The sequence below is a fragment of the Mustela nivalis genome, assembly GCF_964662115.1.
Source record: "Mustela nivalis genome assembly, chromosome: 10".
NCBI lineage: Eukaryota > Metazoa > Chordata > Mammalia > Carnivora > Mustelidae > Mustela > Mustela nivalis.
In genome coordinates, this window is record NC_139029.1 from 1,828,661 (window position 1) to 1,852,323 (window position 23,663).

The 23,663-nt window shown below is 53.7% G+C and overlaps 1 long non-coding RNA gene across 3 annotated transcripts; it reads left to right on the top strand.

The window, feature by feature from the left end:
- The first annotated feature begins 14,553 nt into the window (after positions 1-14,553).
- LOC309842127 lies at positions 14,554-17,367 on the top strand. 3 transcript variants are annotated; one of them, XR_014299508.1, is made up of 5 exons: positions 14,554-14,758; positions 15,305-15,420; positions 16,013-16,099; positions 16,481-16,632; positions 16,874-17,367. It is a non-coding gene; the product is annotated as an uncharacterized lncRNA (long non-coding RNA). The 3 variants fall into 3 exon arrangements; XR_014299510.1 differs by having other exon boundaries at positions 14,554-14,752; XR_014299509.1 differs by lacking the exon at positions 16,013-16,099.
- Positions 17,368-23,663: the final 6,296 nt, after the last annotated feature.

Sequence of the window (23,663 nt, forward strand, 5' to 3'; positions counted from 1 at the left end):
CCCGGCACCTTCCTCCTCCTTCGTCTGGCAAGGGGCCCCTCCTTGCCTACGCCCACCTCTGGCAGGAAGCCGCCCCCACACATTCCCCGGACAGATTTTCAGGCAGGGCCTGTCACTGTGGGCGAGGACAATGACAGGTGTGTCTCCCCTGCTCTCAACGGTGGGGAGAAGAACAAGAGATGGGAGATGAAATCTCGCATGGGAAGAACTGGGTCTGCTCTCCGGAGAGGGCTCCTGGCTGGAGGCCGGCAGGCTCCTCCATCTGGTTCTGACTCGTCCCTGTCTGCTGAGCAGACCCCAGGCGACAGCGGCCCATGTCTGCCCGCAGATGTCCTGCCTGGTCCTCAAAGTCTGTGGTCCCAGGCCGGCGTCACTCCTGGATCCCGCAGCGTGGCTCTGACCTTCCGCAGGCCCTCAGGCCTCTGTTTTTCCAGGCCTCCAGGCCCAAACCAGCCAGACCCTTCAAGTCCCTACACTTCCTGGCCCCTCAAGGAAAGCAGCCTCTTGGACCTGCTCCCTCCCCTGCGGCCCTCCACCCGGGGTGGTCCTTAGCACCTCTCATGGGTTCCAGAGTCACAGTGAGACGCAGACACATCTGTCTCCAAGACGACGGCAAACACCTTTCTTAACTTGGAGCAGTGTGTACCTAGTCACCCTCTCCTCCAGGAAGCCCTCCCTGACTGCAGGTGGGACCCTCCCCAGCATTCCTGCCTCCAGGAGCTCACTGCAGCCTAGCAGTGTGCCACCACCCCAACCTCCGACCTCAGGCTTCTGGAGGGCAGGGGACCTGTCTGCTCCCCCCATGGCTCAGAATGAATCGAAATGTTCCGGGAGCTCAGTTCTCTCTTTGAGGTGGTGCTAGGCTTGGGAGGGAGGTGGAGGCTTCCCAGGTTATTGTCCTAGACAGTGACTCGCAGGGGGAGTCACCGTGGGATTCTGGCCCCAATCCTCCCTCCACCGGGAGCCCTGTCGTCTACCACCTGCTGTCATCACTCCTAACGGAGCGTGGGGGCTCCTTCCTCCGTCTCTGCTGGAGGTGCTGTCCAGGCACACGGACAGCACTGATGAGGAAGGCATTCCCACTTCCCATGTGACTCTCCGTCCCCGCCATCCCCAGGCCGCTCTGAGAGGGGGCAGGACTGTGGGTGCCGCTCACAGCCCGTTCTGGCCGCCCAGGGATCTGGCATTGTCTTCGAGAGAACTCAGGCACCTGCCCGAGGCCCAGGGCCAGGACACGGTGGGCGGTGGGTTTGAAGCCTGGCATCTGCGGAACCGGGGTGGCCGGTGTGAACCAACTGGTTGGGGGGCGGTTGGAAGAGAGAAACTCATTGTGTCGTTTCCTACTGCTGTCGTGGCTGATGACCACGCTCGGAGGGGCTTGGGCTGGAGGTCAGAAGTCTCCAGCGGCCACAGGGCTGTGCTCCTTCTGGATGCTCTAGGCCAGACTCTTGCTTTGCTTTTCCCCCATTCCTTGGCTTGCAGACCCTTCCTCCATCTGCAAAACATCTCCTCTCTGTGACACACCCCTCCCTCTTCTAGGGACCCCGATGACATTGGGTCCGCCCACATGCTGCACGATCATCCGCACCTCGAGGTCTTTACTCAAATCTGCCATGTCCCCTTTGCCACGTATGGGGACACGTTTACAGGTTGTGGGGATGAGGGTGGGGGCAGGTTTGGGGGCCATCATTCAGCCAACCACAGCCCCTGGGGGTTCTGCTTAAGCAGTGACCAGCGTCCCTGGCGTTCTGAGAGGAGGGGGAGCAGCGAGGGGACACATTAGCCAACTTGGGACCTGCTTTGACCAAAGGCTAAGCTCCCCTCTGGCCTGGGGCAAGGTTTCTGCAAACGGTGCATTATTCAGCATTGTTTGAGGAGGGAGATTAAAATTGCATCGGGCTGTGGAAGCTCCTGCCCCGACACCTGACAGAGACAGAAGGGGCTGCTTTACAGAAGGCTCATTAAAAATGAAAACATGATGCTGATTTCCAGCAAACTTAAATTACTTAAGCTGGTATAAGTGGATAAATATTTCATGCCGCAGTTTATTAAGTTCCCACCAACAGTACCTCTCGGAATGCCTCCCAGTGGTCTCAGCAGGGAGGTAGGGGAACCCCACTCCCGGGGTGTGCTGACAGGCCTCTAGCTGGTGACCCTCGGTGTTTTCGGGGTCGTGCTGGGGCCAGCTGCGAGTCACCAGGGTCCCCGGGCTCCCTCTGAGGCGGCCACCAGCGCCGTGGGTAATTATCAGAGCCAGAGACAGACAGAGAGAACAGACAATAAATAACCCGGGAGCCAATGCCGGATGGCTTTGTTTTTCTTGGCAAGGGAAATTGGGACCCGGATAATTTGGGAGCTCAACTTCTGGTCTCCTCCTCTTGGCAGATGTGCAGAGGCTGGCGGTGCCCCGAGGCTGGGCTGGCGGCCGGGGAGCCCACCTGAGCTCTGTTGGTAATGTCTGCCTCTGCCGGGCGCAGAGTTGCCGGGACACTGGCTCCCCGCGCCCCTTCTCTGCGCAACTCCTGCACTCCCAGAGCTGCAAGTATCAAGAGGCTTCTCTCTGCGAGGACAGTGGAGCAGAAGACAGGCACAGCAGGCAGCTCGGGGGCCACACGCTCCCTCAGCCCGCCTGGGGCCTGGCCCGGCTGCTGTGCTCCACCTGTCCTCAGGTCGTGGCACTCGGAGATGCGAGCACCCTTCCCCTTCTGCACCAGCACACACGCGGGAGAGGCAGCTAACCCAGAGCTGGCGGCAGGGGCACGGTGTCCCCAAATCCACAGGCTGAGGCCCTGAGGGTCTATCTCAGAAAAAGATCCTATTTAGAAAGAGGGTCTTTAAGGAGGCGATCCAGGTTGGCCGAGGCCCTAATCTCGTAGGATGGTGTCCTCCTAGGGGAAACCCGGACAGCGAGAGCGCTACAGAGATATGAAGATGGCTGCGAGCCAAGGGGAGCCCACCTGGGGATGTGATCTTCTTCGAGCTCGGCCTCCAGACCTGGGGGTGAGTACACGTCTGGGATCTAAGTCCCTTCCCCACCCCGACTGGAGAAGAAGTGGGCAGAGGAGAGTCCTCACTGGGGGAGAGGAGGGTAGAGAGGTCCTTGCTGGTGGCAGTGACCGGGGGGCGGGGAAGAGCTGGTCTGGACTCAGCCACACTTTCTGGTTGAGAGACCGAGTCTAGGGGACAGTTTCTAGAAGCCACCGAGCGTTTTCTGGGTAGTCAGCACTGTACGAAGCTCTCCGTTAGCTCACTGGGTGCTCAGACAAGCGGGCACTGCCATTTCCTCCACGTGATCAACACGGGCAGGGGGACACTTGCCCACGGTCCCACAGGGGGCAAGTGGCAGAGCTGAGACTTGAACGTCAGATGTCCAACTCCAGGGGCTGTGCTCCTGCTGGGAAGAGTGAGGGAGTGTCAAGGACATTGCTCGCCTCAGGAGACAGGACACTTGGCAGCCAAGTGGTCCAATGGTCCCCAGCCTGGGGGCCCCTGCTTTACCTGGAGAGCCATCCAGTATGATACCGTGGGGACACGGTGCCCAGCGCTCCCACTCCTGCCCTCAAGGTGAGGTCGCCTTGGGACCTCCATGCACACAGACCCCAGTTCCTTCCCTGCAAGAACTAGACACCTGGGGACTGCCTCGGTGGGAGAGCCCCGTCTTCCCCACAGCAGGCTGCTCCGTTCTGAGGTCCCTCTAGCCAGCGCCGTCCGTCCCCAGCTGTGTATGTGGGTGGCCTCTGGAGGAGCCCACCAGGGGCCGCATGACCCTCCTTGCCCGTTCTACTTCAATCACAGCCTAGAAACAAGTCCCTCCAACTCTGTCCTTAATTTGGGGGAAATAATGCTGCACAAGTGCGTCAGGGTCTGCACAGTCTGGGGCTCGAGGGGCGGAGGGCCTTGTCAAGCTGATGGGACAGAAACATGCCGCTCTCGGGAATGTCTGCCGGGGAGCCAGGGCAGGAATCCTCAAGGCCTTCCCTCTCCAGCTGGGGTGGGGTTTTCATTCCCGAGTAAGGTTAAGGTCTCTTGGGAGGGAGGGGTGGGCAGTCATGCCAGCCCCCCAAAGGGGCCCCAAGTCTTGTACCTGTGGGGTTCTTCATGTGGGTGGGGTGGGGGGGGACGGACCCTCGTGGATTCCCTGCTCCGGGAGCTAACCCTGCGGGCGGTGTTGTGCTTTTCTGCCTGAGCATGTGGTAAAGCTGCGGCCGACCAGCTGCTGACCGACCAGCCTGTGGGCAGGGCAGCACCTCAGACCCATCCTGGTTTCCTGCCGAGCCGGACTGGTGATGAGGGTGTGATTCCGTCTGCGATGTCAAGAGAAAGAGGAAGCGGAGGGTCCCCAGGGTTGGGTAAGGTGCTGGGGCGAAATTGCATGGGAATTGCTAGCCAACCGAAAGGTGTGGTCACTTGGCAATACCTGGGCGTGTAAATGAGGAGGAGTGGGGGTGGGTGAAAGCTGGACGTTGGGAGGGGTTGACACCAGCAGCCCGAGCTGTGCTCTTCTCCAGACCCGAGGGAGACAGGACTGCGTGGGCTGAAAACATTACAAGTGTGTCAGCATGTGGCTTTCCCCTCCAGGCAGGAGGAGAAAAGGTTCAGCAGGTCCCAGAGCTGGGGTGGGGCTTCTGGGGGCCAAAGACAAGAGCAGCCGAGCCATGAGCAGCTACGGCAAGTCAGTGTGTCCCCCACACTGGCCTGGAGACACTTCTTCTGCATCTCTCGGATTCCTTTGTCCTTTCTGACCTCAGCTGCTTTACAGGTTAGGGGTGGGGTCAAGGTCTCTCTGCCCCCAAGGAGGAAACCAGAGACCCTGTGCTCTGGTCCAAATATGCTGGGGTCTTCGGGGAGGAGAGGGGCTCACACTGTTCCTAGTTCTGTTGGATACAAGCACCCAAGTCACCATCCTGCACGGTCTCACGGGGAAAAAGGGGCGCAGGGCACATGTGTGGCTAAAGGTACCAAGAACTGTGGGATGAAGCCATGGTGGCATGTAAGGGAAGCAGAAGGAATCCAGGGTACCTCTGGAGGCTGGGGGGAGCCGGGGGAGGGGAGGCGGACCCTGGGATGCAGTGTCAGAGTGGGAAACACCCGTGGCGGCTCTAGCTTCTCTCAGTCCTTCCCCGCCCCCAGCCGGAAGGAAGCTGCAGGCACACCTGTCCAGGTGCTGGATCTGCTAGAGACGGAGAAGAAAGCTGCAGGAAAGGAGAGAGGCCAAGGTGACTCGAGCAGTGGCCTGTCCCTCGACTCAATGTGCTGCAGCGGCTTGTGTCCTGGGAGTGGGAGAGCCGTGTCTGTTCGGCATTGCCCACTGCTAAGTACTGGCCGAAGAGAAGGGAGTGTCTCTGGGCTGGTCCCGTCTGTGGTCCACTGAGGTTCTGCGGGCATAGGTCTATGTCTCTTGCAAAACTCGAGAAGCTCCCAGCCGTTAAATACTCTTTCCACCCTGGGCTCTTCTTCTCCTCCTGCGGGGACCCTGGTGACAGGAAGGGCAGACATTCTTTCTTAATTGTCACATAGATCCCTGCATTTCTCTTTAGTTTTCCAACTGTTATTCCTGCATTGTTACGATCTGATCATTTCTGTTGATCTATCGTGATCTTTACTGACTCTTTCATTTGCTGTATCTGATCGACTCTGGCCCTGTCCAGTGAGTTTTAACATTACAATTTTATTTTTTCAGTTCTAAAGTCTCCATTTGGTTTTTCTCTATGTCTTTTACTTTGCTAAGTAAGACCTTGTATTTTCCCTTTTGTTTTAAGAGGACTCGTGTTTGCCTTTTGGAGAATTTTTATAATAGCGGCTTTAAAGTCTTTGTCAGATCATCAGAACAGCTGTGCCATCTTGGCGTTGGTGATGATTGTTGATTTTCTCCGTGTGAGTTGAGATTTTTCCTGGTTCATCATATACCATGTAATTTTGGGTTGTATCCTGGACATTGTGAATATTATGACATTCTGTGCTTTGTTTATATACTCTGAGGAGTGGTGGTGTTTTTGTTTCAGCAAACAATAAGCTTGTTTGGGTTCCAGCCACGTGTTCCAAAGTATCTTCTGTGGGTTGTGGCTCCAAGGTCAGTTCAGTTCTCAAAGCCTTTGGAATGTCCTTCGAATCTGTCTCATGTGAGCTCTGCCATGGGGCCAATCTTTGAGCTAGAGGTGGTTCAGTTCTCCAAGTGTTTGGTATACCATCTAGGATCAGATTCATGCCACATGTGGCTGGGGAGGTGAGACCAGGGGTTCTTAGCAACTTTATGGGGTTGCTTTCCAGAGCTTTTCCTTCTCCGCAGTCTTATCCACAATCCCTGGCCCTTTTTAGTCTCTGGCCAGGAATTTAGGGCTTTAGTGACCCTGCCCTTATGAACTTCTGTGACTATGTCCTTACCTGGTGCCAGTGATGGAGAAAGACAGAGGAAAAAGATCAGTGGGTCTTCCCCTGCCCTCTTAAGATCCTAGATCCACTAACTGGATAGGACATTTCCTCTGCCTCAGAATTTTGGCTCTTATTCATTTCTAGAGTGGTCCTGCCACAGGATCACGTGGGGACTGGGGCATGAGAAAATAGGAGAGAAAAGATGTGGGATGTCCATGCTTTCTCTGAGCATCAGGAGGCTCTGCTCCTTCAGTCAGAATTAGAAGGCTTTCCTTAAGTTCCCTCTGTACCTGTGCCTGCTTTTGGTACTTAAAAAGTCTGGTTTTCTTTCTCAATCTGCCTGCTACTATTTACTTTTGGAAACTCTTAAATAACTGGTCCATATATGTGTCCAGGTGCTACAGTTGCCTTTAGTGGGAGAGACCAGGTGGAGTGTGCTTACTTTATCTTACCTGAGGTTGGAATCCTTGCCTTTATTTTTTAAAGATAATTTCACTGTATAAGACTTCTGCTTGGGACGCCTGGGTGGCTCAGTTCGTTAAGCAGCTGCCTTCGGCTCAGGTCATGATCCCAGCGTCCTGGGATCGAGTCCCGCATTGGGCTCCTTGCTCGGCAGGGAGCCTGCTTCTCCCTCTGTCTCTGCATGCCTCTCTGTCTGCCTGTGCTCGCTCTCCCCCCCCCCTCTGATAAATAAATAAAATCTTAAAAAAAAAAAAAAGACTTCTGCTTATGGAATGACTGAGTCACGGGGATGAAAAGGTACAGTATAGGGAATATGGTCAATGGTATTGCAACAGTGTTGTGTGGTGACAGGTGGTGGTCACATTTGTGAGTGTAGCACAAGTTACAGATTTGTCTAATCACTATGTCGTACACCTGAAACTAATGTAACATATTGTGTCGACTATATGCAAATACAAAAAAGAATTCTCATTCTTAAAAAAAGGTAATTCACGTGTAAAATTCCAAGTTGACAGTTTAAAAAAAAAATCGGTAATTTAGAGATGTTGATACATTGTCTCCTTGCTTCCATTGTTTGCAATAAGAAATCTGCTGTCATTCTCACCTTTGTTTCTCTTTGTGTAACATGTCTTTTTCCTCTGGATAATTTTGCAAGTTTCTCTTTATCATTGAGGTTAAACAAATGATGTGCATTTATGTTTCCTGGGCTGGAAGTTCATTGAGCTTCTTGAATCTGTAGGTCTATAGTTTTTTTTTTTTTTAATAAAATTTGGAATATTTTAAGCCATTATTTCTTTAAATAGGTTTGGTGTTCCTCGTCTTTGGTGAGTCCAGTTATACCATATCAGGGCTCTGTGAAGTTGTTTCTCAGCTCGCTAATTCTCTGGTCATTTTTTCGAAATTATTATTATTTTTTTGCTAATTTTAAGATGGGATAGTTTGTTTTCTTATTGTTGAGATTTAAGAGTTTTTTTTTTTTCCTTGTATATTTTGGGCAAGAGTCCTTTATCAGATGTGTGTTTTGCAAATATTTTCTCCTGGTCTAAGCTTGTCTTTTCATTCTCTTGACATTGTCTTTCCCAGGGCAGAAGTTTTTAATTTTAATAAAGTTCAGCTTTTTAATTAATTCTGTCATGGATTGTGTCTGTGGTGTTATCTCTACAAAGGAATCACCCAATCAAAAGCCAGCTAGGTTTTCTCCTGTCATCTGCCAAAGGTTTTATAACTTTGCATTTACATTTATACCTATGATTCATTTTGAGTTCATTTCTGTGAAGCGTGTAAGTCCTGAGTCTAAATTCACTTTTCAGCCCGTGGATGTCAGGTTGTTCCAGCGTAATTTGCTAAAGCAGTCTTTGCTTCATTGTAATGCCTTCGCTCCTTGTCAGAGATCAGTTGAGTATCTTCCTAGGGCTCTGTTTCTGGGCTCTTTATTCTGTTCCATTCATTTATGTGTCTTCTTTTTCACTGATGCCACATTGTCTTGATTGCTGTAGATTTATAATAAGTCTTAAAGTCAGGTGGTGTCTGTCCTCCAACTTTGTTCTTCTCTTTCAATATTGGGTTGGCTGTGGCAGCTCTACTTCTTTATTTGGGAGCAAGGACCTTTGAAATCTGCTAGGTTTCTTTTCAGACACACAGTAGTTTTTTTTTTTTTTTAATTGAAGTGTTGTTGGCATACAGTGTTATATTAGTTTCAGGTGTGTAACATCACGATTCAACAAGTTCTGTACCTTACTCCATGCTCACTACAGGAAGTGTGGTTCCCATCTGTCACCACACAATGTTATTACAATGTCATTACAATGTTATTACAATATTAATATTGACTATATTCCTTATGCTGTACTTTTTCTCTCCCTGAGTTATTTGTTTTATAACTGGATGTTTATACCTCTCAATCCCCTTCACCAATTTTCACCATTCCTCCATGTCTCCATGTAATAAATGTTCTTGTCTGTGAATTCTAACAGATATGTCAGCTCTGATTTCATTGATTTTCCCTTTTATCATGAATCATATTTTCATGCTTCTTTGCATGCCCAGGAATTTTTTGATTGGATGCCAGACATTCAAATTGTACATTGCTAGTTACTGGGTTTTCTTTTTAATAGATCTAAAACATCTCCGAGCTTTGTTCTGGGATCCAGTTAAATTACTTGGGAACATTCCGATCCTTTCAGATCTCATTTCTAAGATCTGTTAGTTGGGGTTGGCAAATCAGAAACGGTTCTCCCTAGCAATCACCCCAGAGGAGATCAGTATCTGGTCTAGGGGGTAACAGATCCCCCATGGTGGAGGTAAGACCCTTATGGTATTCTACTCAGTGTCCTGTGAATTATGGAATTTCCCAGTCTGGTGGTGGGAGCAGTAATTCTCAGCCTTGTATGAGCGCTGGGCATGGTTCCTGCTAATCCTTTTTGGGAGCTTCTTTCCCTGGCTGTGGGTAGTTTCCTCACCCACACACACTTACCACTCCTTGAAGGGGGTCTTCTCCAGTTCTCCAGAGCTCTCTCTGCAGTTTTCTCCTCTCCGGTGCTGTGTCCTGGGAACCCTGGATGCCTCTTAGCTCTGTCTTCTCCACTCAGGGTCCCTTGGCCTCCACCTGGGTTCCCTGTGCCTATGCTGCCGTCTGGAAACTCACCCAATGCAGCAAGCTGGGGAGATCTTCAGGCTCACATTGTTTATTTCCCATGTCTTAGAAAGTGCTTTCCTTTGTTGCCCGATGTCCATGGAATAAAAACTCTTGTTTCATATATTTTTCATTTTTTTTGTTTCAAGTCAGGAAGGTAAATCCCTGTTATACCAACTGGCCAGATGGATTAATCCTCATGGATTGACCATTAAATTAGAGTGAAAGTGTCTAGAAAATAATACATTTATTGAGCACCCTCTGCATACCAGGAACCGTGCTAAGAACATTGTTTATCTTATCCGTAGATTCCTCACATTAACTAGAACTTCTGTCATCCCGTTTTCCACAGGGCATAATTGAGTCTTGCAGAGGTCACTTAACTAGTGAGTGGTGAGGTCATTCCCAGGCAGTGCCAGTCTCGGCCACTTCAGGGCTCTGCCTCATTAGAGGATAGGTTTAGGCTTCAACAGGGAGACCCCCTGCTTCCCACAGGAAGCTCTTCTCATGGACCTTTCTAGGATGGTGAGGGATGAGTTTAAATTGAATCTGAAAGTACTTCATGTGGGTCTTCGAAAACAGAAGTGAACTTACTCAAAGCTTAGAATAAAATTCTGGCAATAACCTTAATCTGGCCATTCCTCTTTTCTCCTTTATCACCTGTGCTCCTTTCCTGACTCATACTTGGATGAGGCTTGGACATTTGAGGGGCCGTGGAGGTCTGGCCATATTTGAGACCCTCTAACTTTAGACATGGGGGCATTTCTCAGTAGTCAGATGATCTGTCTGAGGGACTATGAGGAAGGAACACCAGCACGGCTCACAGGTCTGCCTCTGCTGAGAACTTCCCTGACCCTGTTCCCCTGGCCCCTCTAGACAAGCTTGGTCAGACTCTCCCTCATTGTCCTTCACTCACCTGGATAGCACCTGCCTGTTAACTGTCCGCCTGCCCTCCTGTACTGTAAGCACTTGGGGCAGAAGACTTTTTCTTACTTGCTTTTTTAATTCCTTGCACTAAAGAGAGAGCCCCCAGTGTGCTGGATTCTCGGTGAAGGTGGTGTGCGTGAATGAATGACTCTCAGACTTGTGCCAGTGAGGACAGCTTGGATCCTGAGTCATGGAAATGCCAGCCCAGGATGGGTTAAGCATAAAGGGATGCATCATCTCATGCAAGCATGGGTTCAGAGGTGATGTCAGCTGCAGGCATGGTGCCATCAAGGCTCTGGCTTCACTGTTGTGTGATTCCCTTGACTCTGCCTCTCCCTGTCTCCAGGCAGCCTCCCTCATGGCCTTCATATGTGTGCTGCCAGCTGCTGACTGGACAACACCCAGAGGGAGAAAGATCGAGTTCGAGTTCTTCTCATCACTCTGATTGGCCAGCCTAGACCATGTGTCCCTGCCTGTACCTATAATAGTCACCGGCAGATTTCCTGTGCTGATTGGCTGAGATAATCACTGGTGAGGTTGATGGCATACTGTGATTGGCTGGTCAGGATTCAGACAGAATGACAGATGGAATTGGCTACCCAAGTCTATGGGCAGTGCAAAGGAGAGCTGGACATGAGACCACCTGTGAGGAGCATTGGGGAAGGCCACAGGTGACCTGTCCCCTAGTGACACACTGAAGGATGATGGGAAGTCGTCTACACTCTAGGTGTCCCTCCTTTCTCCCCAGAATAAGCATGTGCCACCACCTACATTTCTTTAGTGTACGTCTGGCTCTACATTGGCGCTGTGCCTTGAGCTGCACAGGCATGGCCCCATCGGAGACCCTCCCAATGTCCATTTGGGAAGGGACTGCAATCATTCCATCCTTGAGATGAGGGAATGAAGACATGGAGAAACAAAGAAACTTGCTCAAAGTTGCCCAGCTGGTCAGCAACGCAGCTGGTTGCTACTCCGTGTCCCCAGCCAGGTCACCATGCCTAAGGATGACCACCAAGGTCTTTTCAAGATGGGGTGTTTCTGTGGCTTCTAGGACCCCGGTGACGTCCCACAGTCCCCCATCTTTGCCCCTCCCTCCCATCCAGGGCTGTCACTCCTCAGTGGGCAGAAAGCATGGGCTGCTTAGGGACCCTCAGCCACATCCAAGAGTTCTTGAAATGCTGGTGGTTCTGGCTGTGTGGAAACCAGGATCACCCCCCGCCCCCGGTTGGGGTGGGAAGGGCAGACCCCATGTTCGGAGGCCCCCTGGTCCCCATCTCCTCCCCACACCCCCAGTCCAATTCCTCTGGACTTGCACAGAGCCAGGAGACCGAGAGATCCTCAGGAGGACATCAGTAGAACAGTAAAGAATCCATGAATGAGAAAAACAAAATATTAAGAATGCATTAAAGCTGAGGCTCCATGAACTTCGGGGGCAGCAAGTGTGGGGATGAGGGGCACCCCTGCTTGCTGCAATGGGGTCAAGACCACCCCTTCCTGCCCACGGAGACAGTGACAGTTCTCAGTGGTGGCCTGCTCAAGGCAGGTGCTGGGCTACGCACGTCCGTGTACCCGTCCACCCGACAGACATCTGCTGGGCTGGCCACACTGCCCGCATCGCCTCCTTAAGACCCGCTGACTTCCCTGGGGGCAGTGAAAACTCCGACAGCCTCACAACCCGGTGAGGAGAGGGTCTGAACCTTCTTGGAGGCCTCCTGGCCAAGCCTGCACCGGGGCGCTGTCTTCCCAAACTGACTGACTGGCGTGCTCAAGCCTCGTGCCTGCCCCACCCCGCCCAGAAACCAGGTGGTTTTTTCCCTCTTCGTCCCTGTTCTCCTTGCTGTGTGCAGGCAGAAAGCCCCTCCTCACGTCCCGCTCCCGAATTCGGGACCCCCCTTCCCTGCTGGATCCAACAGGAGCAGCTGCGTTTGTGGCCCGTACCTCGCAAATTCAGCACCCCGCGAATGCCTAGAAAAATGCAAATAAAAGTAAGATTATGATATTTTTCGTAAATAAGCAATGTAGCAACTCAAATCTGGTTTGGGCTGTCAGCCGAATCCACCAGAGAGAAATTGATGTTGAAATGTTTGCGTATGTTCTCATGGAGCATTTACTGTGCAACGCTGGGCTCCAATAAAGCCTTTATATAAATTATTCATCATGGAATTCAGATGCAACGCCAAAAACCCTCCCACCGAGGGGCTGCCTTTTTTTATTTCAATTTTTTTTTGGTCTTGTTTTGTTACCTCCGAAGAGCTGGTGTCGGTTAGCGTCTCATGCCGCCGGCCAGGCAGGCGGTGTAATTAGTGGGGAGATGTGGGTTGGTCGGATACCAGGTTTCTGACCTTACGCTCACCCTCTTCAAGGGAACTTGGCTTTTCTTGCAGGGTTTTCTCTGCTGGTCGAGCACCTGCTAGCGTCCACTCCCCGCCCAGCCAGACAGCTGTGCTTTCCTGTCCTAGGCCAGAAAACTGCTTACGCGCGTCGGCAGGGTCCTGCCAGACTCTGGGAGGGGGTTGGAGCGGCTGCAAGGACAGCCAGGCTCCGAGACAGTTGCCGTGTGCCCCTAAATCCGGTGCACTAACCCCCAGCATCTGCCAACATGACCCTATCTGGAGATAGGTCTTTATAGACGGACCATCAAGAGGAACCGTGACCCAGTAGGGCCTGGGCCCTCAGAGGTAAGTTGGGACAGGGCATGTGGCCAGGGAGAACTCTGTGTGGACAGGGAGACAGCATCCATCCCTGAGCTGGGGAAAGGGACCCCTGGGGGAACCAGGCTGCCAACACCTGCACCTTGGGTCACCCGTGTCCGGAGAGCTGAGCGAAGAGATTTCTGTTGCTTTAAGCCACCCAGCCTGTGGCGTTTTACCCCAGCACACTAGCACACAGATGGAGTGACTCTGCAAGGTGGAAAGGCAGTGGGTCGGGATTTGAACCAGTGGCCTCTGTGTCCAGCCTGCTGGTGTCTCTGGGCTGGAGGAAGCAGGAGCACACTTTGCAAATGGCCCCACCGGCCTCCTGTGAAGCCTGAGTCAGACAGAGGCCGAGACAGGAACCCGGCCAAGGCCCTTCATTTTCCCCTGCCGAGGGCTCGCAAGAGCTCTCTGTCGGTATTTGCAGAGTTAACTTCACAATTCACAAATGTGAAATGGAGGAGGGAGCATGGGAGTCCCGCTTGCTGGGACGGTGCCCCAGAGAAGCCTGCCAGACGCCTGCCCGTGTGGCCACCACAGGCCGTACCCCCGGAACCCAGTGGTGTCCCGTTCTCCAGGGCCGTGGGGCGAGGCCAGGTGTGGCCCGAGCTTGGGGGCAGAAGGGTCTCCTTCGAGAGAAGTCCTGCCCCACGGGCCGTCTCTGCAGAAGAGCAGGCCTGGGCGGCTGGGGGGCTTGTGTCCCTCCAAGACCTTCTCGGTGCAGTGAAGTCTGCTGGTCTGATTCAAATCCAAGTGCGGCTTGGCAAGGCTGCAAATGATCTTTGGGGGTTTTCCATTTTCATTGTTAACGTTATTAATCACTTCTGTTCTCTCAGGGAGGAGCAGGCGGTGCATTAAGGAAATTGTTTGTGAAATGTATTGGATTTATGTTGGAAACAGTTAACATCTCACAGAGCAGCGCTGGGTCCTGAGAACCTTCCGGATCCTTCGTGCTTCCCAACACCCCCACGGCGGCGGCCGAGAGCAAAGCAGTCACCAGAAAAGGCAGGTCCTGGCGCGGGGCCGGCCGCCCCCTCTCACCCCCCTCCCTGCGCCGCCTCCCCTGCCTCTCTCCATCCTGCCTGCGGGCGCGCGTGTGGTTTTGTTTTTCTGCTTGTACACGCTTTCTGTTTCCGTGTCGTTCACAATTTCTAGCTTGCTTTGAAGGCTCAGCCGTGGAAGACTTCAGAGTCCTTCGTTCTAATGGAAACTCCAGCTGTCCCAGCTTTGTCCCCTCTGTCCCTCCGCTGTACCTACACTCCAGTCCTACCCGGGTAGACCTCCTGTCCACTGGTCCCCGCCCCGGCGTTGGGGTCTCGCCTGGCCATCTTGCCATCCTCCTGTTATCCAACATCCCCGCCAGCCCCCAAGTCAGGCCAGAGCCCGGTGTCCAGCTACTAACGCACCCACTACCCCCCAGCTGCCGCCCCGAGGCCGGGTCACCCACACGTGGCCTCCCTCCGCAGGTGTGGCTGGATTTGCCGTGCCGTTGCTGCTGCTCTCAGTGACAGCCCCTCCATCACCCTGCGAAGGAACACGCTTCGTAACACCCATCCACGGGGGTAGCCCTGCGTTTCTCCCTAAAAAGAGCAGCGTCTGGGCGTCAGGAGGGCCGTGCCTGCGGGGCTGGCGAACCGAGGATGTGTGTCTTGGCCGACAGATGCTCCAGGTTTTGGTACACCTGTTCTCATTTGCATAAAGCAGAGTGACCCGGGGAGGGGTGCTTCTCTCCTTCCTCATTGGGCTTTGCTGTCTCCCTCCGTCCACTCCTCCTCCCACAGCGCCCCCACCCGAGCTGCACTCAGGCTCGCCTCCCGGACTTGCTGTCCCAGCGTCTGGCCCCCCTGCCCCCGTAAACAGCTGCACAGGGTGGCGATTCCCGCATCTCTGACTCGGGGGTCTTGGAGCCCTGAGGCTGTGGCTCTGACGGCCCTGCAGGGAGTGTCAGGGGCTGAGGGATGGTCAGAAGAGAAGAGCGCGGTGGATGGGGCCAGCTCCCGCCACCTGTCCCAGCCCCTCAAGGTGGAATGACAGGCAGCCGGCCCTTCTGGAACCCGTCTGCTCTTGGCTGTTCAGTGATGTGTTATAACATGTTCCTGGAACGCTTCTTTGCCATCTGTCTCGTGAGCTAGATTACCGTGCGCGCTTGGAGAGACGAGTTCCAATTTGCAATTGTAAATTGTTTTTTTTTTTTTTTCCTTTTTCTTCACTCCCTGTGCAGCCACTCTGACGACTTCAAGGGGCCTCATGGCTTGTGGTGAGCAGATTGTTCCGGAGAGCATGGGACGTGGGTTCCGGAGTCCTCCTGGAGCCCAGGACCCCACTGTGGGAAGCCAGGTGGGCAGGATCCTGGGAGGGAGGGGGGGCCAAAGACATGGCCTGTCCCCAAGGTGACCTTGGGCTGATTCTGGGCACTGGCCCTGGTCTCCAGAGAGGGGACCCAAATCCCAGGGCCCACCCTGATGAGCTCATGTGTGCCGTGTGATGAGACCACCCCCCACTAATACCAGCCCCTCCGCCCACTAATACCCACTTGGCCTCCTAGTCTCCATTCCTGTCCTGCCAGAACCTTCCCAGCCACGCTGGAAGCCGGGGGCTCCTGTACCGCGCAGACAGATGTGGCCGCCTCTCCCCGCGCCACGCACGCCCTCCTTCCTGTGGCCGCTGGGCCCTGCACGCACCTGCTGCTCTCTGCCCCCCAGTGACACTGACCTCCTGACTGTTCTGCCTTGAACACACCACACAGGCCTCTGCCCAGTAGCCTCACTGCTGAATTCTGCCTAACACTTAAGGAACTCATAGCAAACCTTCACAGTTTCTCCCAAACAAGGGAAGAGGAGAAGACCCTTCCCCACCCCGTGTGTGCTGTTCCCCGGACACGAGTGGGACAGAGATGCTCTTGACCCGGCTCAGTTCCAAAATTCTGCAGGCTGGAGGCTTGAACCTGGACACTTAGCTCTCACGGTTCTGGAGGCCGGGACGTCCGAGGTCAGGGTGTCTCCACGGTTGGGCTGTGGTGAGAACCCTCTTCCTGGCTTCCAGACAGCGGCCTGTCTCGCCCACGTGGGGAGAGACCGAGCCCTGGTGTCTCTCCCCTTCTCACAAGGGCGCTAATCCCATCACGGGGCCTGCCTCCCATGATCTCATCTAACAGTAACGACCCCCCAAGGGCCCTACTCCAGTATCACCCCACTGGGGGTGGGGCTTCGCACAGGAATCTGGGGGACACACCTCAGTCCATAGCCCACCGCCAGGGAGATCTGCAGACCCGTGAGCCTCTCACCCCCTCTGTCCGGTCCCTCCCCGTGCTCAGCCCGCTCCTCATCCCAGCCCCCCGCTCCAACCCGGCTCCCTCCCGATGGCCGTGAAACTTACGTCCTGCCTCTGTCCTGTCCAGAAGTAATTCGTCTACACTACAAACGGACCCCGCTGTTTCTGTTACATCACACTACATCGTGGGGACATGAGCGACAGTGACAGAGACAGACGGATGGATGGACAGTTGGGACCAGTGGATCGGTGCCAGCCCAGGGGAAGGGGAAGTTGGTGGTGCGTATGCGGCAGGTGGGAGCAAGGCCACACACGGGACTCCCCAGAGCCCCCAGGTCTGCAGGTCCGAGCCTGAAGGCTGACCCGGGGCAGGTGGTCGTGAGTGCTTGTCGGATGAAGCGGTGGTGGCATGTGGGGACCTCTGGGGGCTGCTGGAAGGGCAGATGCAGGGGTGGGTGGAGAGTCAGTGGAGGGGGCAGAGCCCTGCCAGGGTTGCCCCGAGGGTCACTGTCCCCTGCAGAGCCTTTGGCAGGGCAGCTCCCAGGGAAGTCGCAGCTAGAGGACCTCGTGGGTGCAAACGCAGCTTCCTGGTAAGCAAGATGGGGCTGAGGGTGGCCTATGGGGGGATCTCTCCCCCTAGAACTAACTGGGGCCTAGAACAGAGGTCCTGGGTCATGACCTTGAGCTCCTGTCCCCTTGGCCTCAGTTTGTCCCCCTGGGACTTGATGGTGTGTGTCCAAGGGGGGGTCCACGCTACCCTAACTGCCACCAAGCTCTGGGGCAAGAGCTCCGAAGGCCGGCTCGATCCGCATGACAGCAGCTCGACCAGCCTTCTCTACCCCACGTCTGCGGGGGCCCAGGGACTCTCGCTGCCCAGCTTCTCCCCAGTTTATTCAGTCCCTGCCCCCTGGAATTCCTTCGCTTTGTCTCTGACGGGCTGAGGAGCTGTGCTTGGCCCTGAAACCTCACTTAGCTCAGTTCTCCCTGACCTCGGCATGACCTAGGGCCTTGTATTCAGTAGGCGCTCAGTGCACACATGTTGGTCCCATTTGACGAAAAACATGCATTCACTCTGGAAGCCACAGCTGCAAGTCCTGGGCTGAGCCGGATGGGGTGGGGGACACGGTAACGGACAAGTAGCTGTTTGGGGTGGAGCGTGGGGGGGGTTACTGCTCAGTGCTGGGGGGACACTTGGACCCTGTTGTCCACTGGTGCACCAGGAGGGGCAGGTGTGGGTCCAGCTCGCCCCCCCATGCCCAGTGTCTCGCAGAGCCTCTTGGATGCAGCTCTCCTTTCGTTTTCTCTGTGCGCAATGCTTGCCTGGGGACATCTCCTGGAGAAGGTTCACCTTGGCGGGGCCAGGCATGCGCCCGATGCCGGGAGAGCGCCGCCGGCACGCGTGGCTGGCTGTAAACCATTCTGCCTGCTTTGTTGCACCCGAGCAACCATCTCCCTGGTCCTTTAGGAGGACGAGTCCTTGCTCGCACACTCCGAGGACGCCTCCCCCATTTCAGGGCGTAAGAGAGTGGTGGGGTGGGGCACGCGGAGTCAGGATCCTGCCTCAGCTGTGCTTTCTTGAAACAAATCGGCCACTAGAATCCACGTTTCTACCAACCCTGTGGCCTGGGATTTTACCCTCTCAATGGAGGCTCAGCAAGGGTTCCAAAGCTTCCCCAAAGTCACATTGCTAGTACGGGTCAGCACCAAGATTTGAACCCTTGTTTCAAAGCCTGTGTGTATACATGTGCATGTGTGTGCACTCGTGTACCCACACGTGCCTGTGCACACCCGTACACGTGTGTGGGCAAGGGCACATGTGCATGCATGTGCATGCATGGACCCAGAAGTGTGTTTGCACACATGAACACATTTATGTGTGTGCATGCAAGGGCACGTGTGCACGTGTGCGCACTCATGTACCCACATGTGTATCTGCATGTGTGCACACACCCACATATGTGTGCATGCAAGGGCATGTGTGCAAGCATGCGGACACATGGACACACAAATGTGTTTGCACACATGAGCACATTCATGCGTGTGCACATGCAAGGGCACGTGTGCACATGTATGCACTCACGAACCCACATGTATATCTGCATGCGTGCACACAACCCACACATGTGCAAGAAAGGGCACGTGTGCAAGCACATGGACACATGGCCACGTGTGCATTCAGGTGTGTGCACACCCACGCATGATTGCATGCAAGGGCACGTGTGCTCATGCATATGTACTTGTAGATCACGCTACCTCCCCTGGTACAGCGTCCCTTGGTGAGCAGCTAACCGACAGCAGGTATGTGAACGTGTGTGAGGAAATTCAGTGAAGCCGCTGAATCCTGAAGGCCTTGGGAGGATGCTCAGGAAGTCTGCAGGAGGAGCTTGGTGGGGCGTGTGCCGTCCGAGTCAGCTCCTCGCCCCCTCGCCCCCTCGCCCCCAGGCCGTGGCACACGGGAAATCCCCTCCGTCTCCTTAGCCCTTCTGCGGCCGGGAGCGCCTGTGGGGCCTCTGACCTGGTGTGAAAGTTCTGGTCTCCCCACGGCCCAGCGGAGTCCGCCAGCTTGGCTCCCCCGCCAGTGTGAGTCCAAGCATGGCGGCACAGCCTGGCGTCTGCGGAAGGACCATTCCCTGTCCCCAGGCACCACCACCCAGCAAAAACCTTCCCAATTGCCCTCTTGTTCAAACGTGCCCTGGGGCTTTATTCCTTTGTGTCTTTCAATACATGACTAGTCTAGCCACGCTGAGGGCTGGTGCTTTCCGTGGGCCCCATGGGGACAGAGGCTTAGGGTCACCAACTCCAAGCTCTGAGGACCCACTCAGCTGGCCCTGGGCTGCATCTCTGAACACATCCCTCGCACCCCCAAGGCTGTTATGATTTCTCTGCTGCGTTACCTACAGGAGAACGCCCATTCCCACCTCCTTGGGCTTGAATCCCAGCCCTTGGGGACCAGGGCAGTGGCCATGGGGCCCACCTTCAGCTTTGTGTCCGAGATGTGGCTTCCTCAGACTTGGGGGAGAAAGCCTGGTCTTCTTGCTTTTGTGTGACTCCACTCCCCCACCCCCTGCCCCTGAAGCCAAACATTTAAAATTATCCTTCTTTAATTGGGCTAATTTAGGAGGAATGGCAGCCGTGATTTGCTCATGTTGCTGAGTCTCTTTGAGAGACACATTAATATTCTGATTCCAAGAGGGATCTGTGAATTCCTCAGTTACAGATAATACAATTATATTTCTAAATTCTTCCCCTAAATTAGTACAGATGGTTAAAAATACCCTCGCCTTTTAATTAATCTTCTCGGCAATAGTTTTATGAATACAAATGGATCATTATTCCCTTCCACAGATGGGCCTGGGGTGTGGGGGGGCAAGTCATGAGCCCGACTGTGGTCACGTCCCCAGCAGATCACGAGGCCTCAGTGAGGTTCTGGGGGTGCAGTCCTGGGGGTGAAGACGGGGGTACCCAGCACATTCCTCTCATTCCTGCGGCCTCCTTGGGTCTGCTGGGCTCTCCATGGTGACTTTTGTTTCTTAGGAGGGCTGAGAGAGACACCCTTTGCTGGCTGACAGTCCTAGGGTCACTTTGGTTATGCAAGGACCCAGGTGTTTCCTTAGCTATGAGGCTGTGTTTGTGTGCACGTGTGTGTGTGTGTGTGTGTGTGTGTGTGTGTGTTTTCTAGAGCACATTGTGTTGGGTGCCATAACTGAGGCATGACAGTTTGTTACTGTCTCTTTGCCAGTCTGTCCACCCTGCTGACTGCAGACAACACTGGCTCTTTCTTTGGGCACCAGAACTTACTATGGGGCAGGCCGTAGTAGTTGAAATTAGCCGTGGTTTGAAATTCAAAGCCAAATTTCCTGGACTGTTTCAAAGTAAAAATCCTTCTGTGCATCAAGGGATGCTGTTGACAGAGTAAAAGGACAACACCCGGAGGGGGAGAAAATATTTGCAAATCATAGATCTGAGAAGGGGTTAATATACAGTATATATAAAGAACTCCTACAACTCAACACCAAAAACCCAAACAATCCTATTCAGAAGAAGGGCAAGGGACTTGAATAGACTTTCCTCCAAAGAAGACATACAGTTGGCCAACAGACATATGAGAAGATGCTTCATGTCACTAATCATCATGGAAATGCAAATGAGCATGATGAAAGATTGCCCCCCTCATTGGGATGGCTCCCTTCTCAAAACCACAGAAAACAAGACACATTGGCAAGGATGTGGAGGAACAGGGGCCTTGCACTATCGGTGGGAATGCTAACTGGTGCAGCCGCTGTGGAAAACAGTGTGGCGGCTTCTCACAACATTAAAAACAAAGTTACCGTACGATCCGGCATTTCCACTTCTGGCCCTTATCATTCCGCAAATAATTAAAAGCAGGGACTTGAGCAGGTGTCTGTACACGTGTGTCCATAGCAGTGTTACTCGTAACAGCCAAACTGTGGAAACAACCCAAGGGTTCGCTGGCAGTGAGCGGACACACAAACCAGGGTAGAGCCACACGGCAGCGTATCATTCAACCTAAAAAGCAGGAAGAGCCGACACCTGCTATAACATGGATGGACCTGGAGGACACCAGGCTTGGTGACAAAAGCCAGTCCCTGAAGCATGACCCCACTTTGTGAGGACCCCAGGGTGGTCGGATCCATAAAGTTAGGAGGTGGAAGGGTAGGTGCTGGACCTGCGGCAGGGCTCAGTGTTCAGTGGGGACAGAGTTTCAGTCTGGAGATGGTGGTGGGGATGGTTGCGGAAGAGCCTGAACGGGCTTCATGCACCCGAGTTGTGCATTTACAAATAATTATGCTGGTAAATTTTATGTATACTGTACCAAAATTTTAAAAAAGCCAAATTCTCTTGTCAGAAAAGCCCACCACTGGGTCCGGCATGTCCAGTTGGACACTCACGTGGGGCCCTGGGGGAGGCTGCCCCGGGCGGCAGTGCGGGCGGTAACATCAGATTTTATTCCTGATCTCTGCAGTAGGGAAAGGAGAGCTCAGGGGAGAACTGGTCTCAACTCTGAGGACAGCGAGGGCACGTGGGGACAGGCCAGGGCAGTGCATGGAAATTACCGAGAGGGACTTCAGGAGTGAGGATGTTCTGGTGAAACAGACCAGACAGGCTTCTGCTGACGACAGGCAGAGGTGTCCAGATATCCCCTGGGGATGGTGGGGTGTGGGAACCCTATCAGATATCCAGATATCCAGGGTAGGAGTTCCCTCCAAGCTGATGTTGCAGGATTCCTGCTATGACTGGATGAGGCGGGCGCTGCAGGGATGGTTGAGGTCGAGTCATATAGACTTGGGGGAGGCAGACAAGAGTTTGGGCAAAGAGAGAGTCTTTGTCCAGGCACATCAGCTTGAAAGGAGCATCTCTGGGCTGCAGGTGTGTCAGCCTATTCCCACCTGTCTGCCTGCCTGACCGCTAGAAGCAGGTGGGTCCACAGACGGAGGGTGATACAGCTTCATGCAGAAATGAGAGTTCCTCCTGGTGACTGGTCCCATACGACAGATCCTGCCCCCCACCATGGGGCCCAGAGCCTTCAGCCAGCCTCACAGAGACTCGGGTTCTGGCATTGGGTCCTGCAACCCCACGTGGTTGAGGCCAGTGACTGCAACATTTCTAGGACCAGAGCTGAGTTGTTGACCACAGTGAATGAAGGCGTAAGAAAGGCTGAGGGTCCAGAAGGTCAAGGTTGGCCGTGCTCGGAGTCAGAGGTGTGCTGATGACGCATAACAATTAGCTCTCTGACAAAATGTATGCACACCTGTGCATACAAGTCGATGTGTGTTTTTACTGACAAAGAGGATACACAGCACACAATTTACAAGTAGTAATAAAATATACAATACTCTTTACTGTAAATTCCATATGGTCGATTGATCCTCACAGATTGCTCTTGGTGATTTTTGCCAAGCTCTTGCATCTTTCAGTCAGCCAGTGCCCGCCATTGATGAAGGAGCGTGGCTCTGCCATGAATGTGAGCTCGCACTTCTGCTTAGGCTGGTGAGTAAGACAAGTAAAACGGCAGAGCTGCGTGTCTGGACATGGACAGTTTCTCGACGATGTGGGTGACTCCTTAGCTGAACTAGATGATGGTTTTCAAATACTGGGAGGATATTTTTGCATGGTTTGTGTTCTCTGCTGTGTATCTAATGGCTGCACCCAGAACGCGCTTTCAAGTTTGATCTGCCTCCTTGGCACTGATAAATCAAGCCTTGATTTATAGTGACGGCTGCTTCCCATGGTGTAAATTCTGCCATGGTTCAGCGGCAGCTCCCCTGGGGGTACATCGGGAGAAGCAGAGCTGGGAGGAGGCGGACAGTGAGGCGCGGCCCTGGAGTGTCCCCAGGAGAACACACGGTAACCTCAGGGCACAGCAAATAGTGGCCTGTGGTACACTCATCAGGGAGTGAGGGATCTTGAGTCCTTATTACCTTTGTTTTTATTACAATTCATTGAGTTGTGAATTTGCATACTTTAATTTGTAATATGGCTATGTTTGAACAACTGCCTCCTAAAACCCCTGAAGCTTTAACACGAGCTCCTCCTGGGCAGAGTGAGCAGGCTCCACCCCCTGCAGACTCCCTCCATCCCTCCCACTGCCTCCTGGAGCAGTCTGAGCTAGGGTGATACTCCAAGGAAGCTGGTGGCTTGTGCGGTGACCAAGAGAAGAGTGTCTCCCAGGCCACGAGCGCCCCAGGCTGCAGAAATGTGTGCACATGTGGCCCTTCACAGGTTGCTGAGTAGTGAGGCTGGGTTCACAGGTCTGACCGCTCAGGCATGGAGAGCACACACACACGTCATTCAAAGCCACACAGCAAATGCTCCCATTTCAGAGCCCTTGCTGGGGGTGCTCTTGCTGTATTTTGCTGCCTTCCTTAAGAAAAAATGGGAAAAGAATATGTCCTTTTGGCATACATTAAAAGTATTCAGAAATTTAACACTGTCAATCTTCCTGGTGGGCCTCAGCTGATGTGCAATGACTGGCCTGGGGGTTGCTGTTCACCTGTGATAGACCAGGTGCCCTTGCTGTCCCCCTGGGCCAGGGTGGTTTGGGGGTTGTGCTATGGACTGAATGTGTGCCACCCCACCCCCTAGTTCACATGTTAAAATCCTAAGGGTGATGTTTGTAGGAGGGGGGCCCTTTGAGAGTTGATTGAGTCGGGAAGGTGGAGCCCTCAGGGGTGAGGTTCATGTCTCTTTCAGTAGAGAGGTTGCTTTCTGTTCTGCTCTTCACCATGTGAGGACACGGCAAGAAGACAGCCACTGCTCTTCACCATGTGAGGACACGGCAAGAAGACAGC